This window comes from Mixophyes fleayi, unplaced genomic scaffold (assembly GCF_038048845.1).
Source record: "Mixophyes fleayi isolate aMixFle1 unplaced genomic scaffold, aMixFle1.hap1 Scaffold_50, whole genome shotgun sequence".
Taxonomy (NCBI): domain Eukaryota; kingdom Metazoa; phylum Chordata; class Amphibia; order Anura; family Limnodynastidae; genus Mixophyes; species Mixophyes fleayi.
The window spans coordinates 20,303-27,500 of record NW_027448190.1 but is presented as its reverse complement, the minus strand read 5'-3'; positions in this window follow the sequence as shown (position 1 = coordinate 27,500).

The following is a 7,198-nucleotide window of genomic DNA, read 5'->3' as shown; positions in this document are numbered from 1 at the left end:
AAACATACACAATGACAGCATATTTAGTGTGTAATTGATGCTAAAGCACAATTCTCACTCTCCTAATATAGCTGATTTTTGACAATGAACTGCATTTTTCATGTGAAGCATTTGATGTCATAAAGATGTAAACCTCACAAAGCAATTCTGTCACTGGTCAGTTTGCTTGACAGACATCTGACTTTAAGGTACTAGCCAATGGAAACATGGTGACATGTAAATATGAAAGCACATTAGGACAAAATATGCAATAAGATAGAGGCAAAGGGAGATGGCTGCTGGGAATGTATTTCATTTATCCCAGAAAATCTTTAAATCTAAGTATTAATACTACGTTGATGTACTTTTGAAATTGGAGAGCTACTTTTTACTAAAAGTACATCTCCCTTATATAATTAAGTATAATGCAGACCTGCTCAAAAACTTAGTATAATTAAAGAAGTCTTATGCCATAAATGATGATGATGAGAGCTGCTTATGTGAATGTCTATAGTGGTTTTCTCTACCAGTGTCACTGTATTAGACAACTGTTATCAAACTTAGCAATAATGATGCATTAATCTGCCAATCAAGTGTGAAAGCTGGCTATGTGTATAGGCATAGTAAACACATATCATCATCATCCTCATTATCATTTATTTATATAGTGTCACTAATAGCGCAGCGCTGTACAGAGAACCCATTCACATCAGTCCCTACCCTATTGGAGCTTACAGTCTAAATTCCCTAATATAGACACACACTCACACACAGACAGAGAGGGAGAGACTAGGGTCAATTTTGATAGCAGCCAATTAACCTAACAGTATGTTTTTTGGAGTGTGGGAGGAAACCACAGCACCCGGAGGAAACCCACGCAAACACAGGGAGAACATACAAACTTCACACAGATAAGGCCATTGTTGATATAAGTACTGGCTCTGCTTACCATTGTCCAGTCTAGTACATAACTGTATTAATGCTGTGAAATATTATTACTTTGAATGCCTTAAATATGCAAGAGCGCATTTGGGTAAGTTTATGCTAATAAAAGATATATGCACTTTTCTTGCCTACCCATACTATTTAATAACCACCAAAAATTAAGCAATATGTAAGCACTGCTTCCAGTTGAAATCAGTCTGTCTGTCTGTCTATCTATCTATCTATCTATCTATCTATCTTTCTATCTATCTATCCGTCTGTCTATCTTTAAAACTGAAAGACATCCATTAAACATACACAATGACAGCATATTTAGTGTGTAATTGATGCTAAAACACAATTCTCACTCTCCTAATATAGCTGATTTTTGACAATGAACTGCATTTTTCATGTGAAGCATTTGATGTCATAAAGATGTAAACCTCACAAAGCAATTCTGTCACTGGTCAGTTTGCTTGACAGACATCTGACTTTAAGGTACTAGCCAATGGAAACATGGTGACATGTAAATATGAAAGCACATTAGGACAAAATATGCAATAAGATAGAGGCAAAGGGAGATGGCTGCTGGGAATGTATTTCATTTATCCCAGAAAATCTTTAAATCTAAGTATTAATACTACGTTGATGTACTTTTGAAATTGGAGAGCTACTTTTTACTAAAAGTACATCTCCCTTATATAATTAAGTATAATGCAGACCTGCTCAAAAACTTAGTATAATTAAAGAAGTCTTATGCCATAAATGATGATGATGAGAGCTGCTTATGTGAATGTCTATAGTGGTTTTCTCTACCAGTGTCACTGTATTAGACAACTGTTATCAAACTTAGCAATAATGATGCATTAATCTGCCAATCAAGTGTGAAAGCTGGCTATGTGTATAGGCATAGTAAACACATATCATCATCATCCTCATTATCATTTATTTATATAGTGTCACTAATAGCGCAGCGCTGTACAGAGAACCCATTCACATCAGTCCCTACCCTATTGGAGCTTACAGTCTAAATTCCCTAATATAGACACACACTCACACACAGACAGAGAGGGAGAGACTAGGGTCAATTTTGATAGCAGCCAATTAACCTAACAGTATGTTTTTTGGAGTGTGGGAGGAAACCACAGCACCCGGAGGAAACCCACACAAACACAGGGAGAACATACAAACTTCACACAGATAAGGCCATTGTTGATATAAGTACTGGCTCTGCTTACCATTGTCCAGTCTAGTACATAACTGTATTAATGCTGTGAAATATTATTACTTTGAATGCCTTAAATATGCAAGAGCGCATTTGGGTAAGTTTATGCTAATAAAAGATATATGCACTTTTCTTGCCTACCCATACTATTTAATAACCACCAAAAATTAAGCAATATGTAAGCACTGCTTCCAGTTGAAATCAGTCTGTCTGTCTGTCTATCTATCTATCTATCTTTCTATCTATCTATCTATCCGTCTGTCTATCTTTAAAACTGAAAGACATCCATTAAACATACACAATGACAGCATATTTAGTGTGTAATTGATGCTAAAACACAATTCTCACTCTCCTAATATAGCTGATTTTTGACAATGAACTGCATTTTTCATGTGAAGCATTTGATGTCATAAAGATGTAAACCTCACAAAGCAATTCTGTCACTGGTCAGTTTGCTTGACAGACATCTGACTTTAAGGTACTAGCCAATGGAAACATGGTGACATGTAAATATGAAAGCACATTAGGACAAAATATGCAATAAGATAGAGGCAAAGGGAGATGGCTGCTGGGAATGTATTTCATTTATCCCAGAAAATCTTTAAATCTTAAAGGGCTCACTGTGTATGTTACCACAAACTTCACATTAACCTTAACTTTATACCATAGCATGCAAATAAAGACACGGAGACCTGAATAAGTTATTAAACCTTGGCAGGAATTTTATTATAAGGATTTTATATTAACTAACCTATGGTGGCGGAGAAAGAGCACTGCGGGACAGCTCACGAGCTGATCACACACGATTACTTAATGGACTGGCGCAAACCGCCGTAAGTCCGCAAAAAACACGGGGGAACAAATCCCTACATACATAGCGCTGAGTTGGCGTCAGAGTGACTGCCCCTTACAACTCACGCTGCCCTCCCTCACCGAGCCGGACAGGGACCCTCCTCACCGAAGGACCAAAAGGAGTTACTGTTACATCAAAGGGGGCAGTGACCTACGACCAACTACCAGTGCGCCCACTAATCAGCCGCTGAACGCAGTGCCTTCCTACCCCACCATTGACAAAAACCCCGGACTAACTTGAGGGATGGGTGGGTGGGATCTCGTGCTGCAAGTGAAGTAAAGCAGGAAGTACATCCTGCTATATTCTATGAAGGTCCCTCCCACATGGACCCCCATTGGTCGGTCCCCACCCCATGTTAAAACACACCAGGTCATCATTCAGCTTGTTACAAACCCTGTCGCCCTTTAAGTGCGTTCGTCCTAATAGCCTCACTTGTCATAAAGGGCTCACTGTGTATGTTACCACAAACTTCACATTAACCTTAACTTTATACCATAGCATGCAAATAAAGACACGGAGACCTGAATAAGTTATTAAACCTTGGCAGGAATTTTATTATAAGGATTTTATATTAACTAACCTATGGTGGCGGAGAAAGAGCACTGCGGGACAGCTCACGAGCTGATCACACACGATTACTTAATGGACTGGCGCAAACTGCCGTAAGTCCGCAAAAAACACGGGGGAACAAATCCCTACATACATAGCGCTGAGTTGGCGTCAGAGTGACTGCCCCTTACAACTCACGCTGCCCTCCCTCACCGAGCCGGACAGGGACCCTCCTCACCGAAGGACCAAAAGGAGTTACTGTTACATCAAAGGGGGCAGTGACCTACGACCAACTACCAGTGCGCCCACTAATCAGCCGCTGAACGCAGTGCCTTCCTACCCCGCTGCGCCCTACAGACGCCGCAGCCCGCCACCAACTAACCGAAACACGCCTCCACTCCCCCGTAAATCCTGTCTATAAAGAAACCCATACCCTCTTCATTAAGGTGAACGCCGTCCCGTCTAAAAAGATGTGGTGCCTCTACCCCTAACCCCGGGTGGTCTATGACTATGCCTCCCATGGACCGTACTATTTTTCGGATGGCACTATTTAGCTTCCTAACCATAGCCGTCATCTTTTTTATAGGAATGGCTGTCCTCCATACTAAACGGGGAATGAGTGCTGACCAACCAATAGTGATGTCTGGCCACGCCTCATGTATTTGACGTAGGTCCTCTCTGATTTTAACGATGAGATCTAATGATTTACCCTTACCTAAATCGTTACCTCCCGCATGTACAACCAGAACGTCCGGTGGGCCTTGTTGTTTTATGAGCCTAGTCAACCACGGAATAAGGTCCTGCCAGCCTAAACCTCTTTTACCCCACCATCTAATCACCGTGCCGCAATTATCCGAGATACTTTTTGACCTGGGGTGGCCAGCGGCCCAAAAAACAAACGAATGACCGATGATCCACACCGTCTTAGTTCTAACACCATCACCTGAAATCAGAGAACCCATGTTAGCATGAAATCATTGAATTGGGCAGACAGACAGGCGTGGTATACAGGTATAAGAAGGATAAGTGCTTGTTAACAGAAAAACGTAACACGAAGGGGGGTAAGGGAAGGTAGACACAAACAGGGAGCAGACCACCCAGGCGAAGGTAAACAACACCCGGAAAAACCCCGGCTGCACACCACTAATCAGGACTTACGCCCAGGGAAACCCGGGTGAAAATCCCTTCGCGCCCCCGCGTTAAAGCGGCGAGCGGAAAAGCCCAGGGTAGCCCACCAAGTGGAGGGGAAGATGGGATGGGTAAGGGAAGTGGGATGGGATGGTTTGAAGGCTCAGACGAGAAGGAAAGTGTGAAAAGAAAAACTGCAAATCACAATAAATTGTTAAACAACACAACATTCAATCAATAACTTTGTCAATTCTCACATAAGACTGGTAAGCCGTGGACTTCCAGCGGCCCAAAGCTTTTATAGCTTCGTTAGAAGATCCAGCCAAAGCGGCAGATGTAGCTGCCCCGATCCTAAATGAGTGAGTCCCGTATAAGGTGCTGTTTAAATTAAGCGACTGTAAGGTCCGCTTTAAAATGGCCGCAAATTGATATTTAGTCAGAGGAATGCTATTACTGTGACACAGAAACAAGTTGGCCTGGGGTCTCCTGCTCATAAACTGTGACGCCAGCCTAAACGGGCAGATATGCTGAAGCTGTTGAGGAGCTAACTGCACCCACGATCCCTTCCCGCTCTGATCAGTCTTAGATCTAACTATTTTGCAGGCAAAGGTCCCTTCGCCCAGACTGACATGTTCTGCTCTCAACCCAGACTCTTGATGCCCTCTGGACCTAGCTACCAGCTCCGAAATGCGAAAAGCCCCAAAAAAGGCCATGGAAAAAGCCAAACTAAATAAAAGCTTCTCGTATTCGTCCGAGGTAACCAAACCCACTCTCCGTATCAAATCCTCCAAGATGTTAAGGGTAATTGGTAAACGGGCATCGCTATGAGAAGGACGGATTCTCCCCCAACCCTTCAAGGCCTTATTAATTAAAAATTGTTTGGTAACGTCCGGGTAACCCTGCAGCTTGGCCATAAATGATATACCAGCCAGGGTAGATGCCATAGAGGTCTTAGAATCACCTTCGGAATATCTGTCCCACATAAAGGCTAGCATAGCATCTCTCTGACCTGCCTCGGATTGGTCTTTCTGCCTGCTGAACAACGACCACCGTCTCCATGACGCCTGATAGGATCTCAGGGTGGAGGGAGCTACCGCTTGTTCCGCGAGGCCTCTTATGCCGGCTTGATGATCTGCCAAACACAAGGGGGACACGGGGTACCAACACGGTCTGCGTGAGGAGCAAGGCTGCGAAACCTGTCCCAGTGGAATCGGGACAACGCATCTGCTAGGCTATTCTGCACCCCCGGAACATGCCTCGCCCTGAATGAAATGTCATTCTGCAAACAGCGCAACACTAGGTGCCGCAAGAGCAATATTGCCTGGTAGGCCGATGCACTCTGCTTGTTGATGGACTGGACCACCCCCAAATTGTCACACCAAAAAACTATGTGCCTACCCCGCAAAACGGGTGCCCATAATTCAATTGCCACCACAATCGGGAATAATTCAAGAACCAACAAGTTCCTAGTGGTCCCATCCCTGTGCCAATCATCGGGCCAGCTATCTGCACACCAGTGTCCATCCAGATAAGCCCCAAAGCCGGATGCCCCAGCAGCGTCTGTGAACAAGTTAATTTCCCCGTTTGTTACTGGAGGTGACGGCCAAATACGCTTGCCATTAAAACCCCTAAGAAAAATGAGCCATATCTGAAGATCCTCCCTAACCACCTTGGATAGTTGTATGACTGCATGTGGCCTACTCCTACCTGCTGTGGCTCTTTGGAGCTTCCTACAGAAAACCCTCCCCATGGGTATTACACGGCAGGCAAAGTTGAACCGCCCTAACAGGGACTGTATCGACCTCAGGGTACTAACGTTTGCCCCTAGCACTTCTGTGATAGCCTCATACATCTTTGTAACCTTGTCTGCTGGAAGCCTGCATATCCCTGCTAGCGTGTCAATCTCGATCCCGAGGAATGAGAGACATGTAATTGGGTCCTCCGTCTTGTCTGCTGCGATGGGAACGCCTAAAACCCTAAACAAGGCCTCCGTGGAAAAAAGCGTATCTCGACAAACCGTGGTACCAGGCGGCCCGATAACCAGGAAGTCGTCAAGATAATGCGCGATCCACCGACACCCTGTCCCGGCCTGAATGCACCAATGCAAGAAACCGCTAAATTTCTCGAACAGTGCGCATGAGATCGAACAACCCATGGGCAGGCAGCGATCGATGTAGTATTCACCACGATGCCGGAAACCCATGAATTGATACGACTCAGGGTGAAGGGGCAGCAATCTGAACGCCGATTCGATATCCACTTTGGCCAACAAGGAGCCCCTGCCGCATTCCTGGACCAGCGCTAGGGCCGATTCGAATGACTGATAACTGACAGAACTGAGATTAACGTCAATTGCGTCATTCACGGATTTACCGGCAGGATGAGACAAGTGCTGGATCAATCTAAACTTTCCTACCGCTTTTTTGGGAACTACCCCTACTGGGGACAAAATCAGATTGGGAATAGGAGGAAGTCGGAACGGGCCAATCATGCGACCCAAACCAACCTCCTTCCCTATTTTTTCGTCTAATACTTCTGGG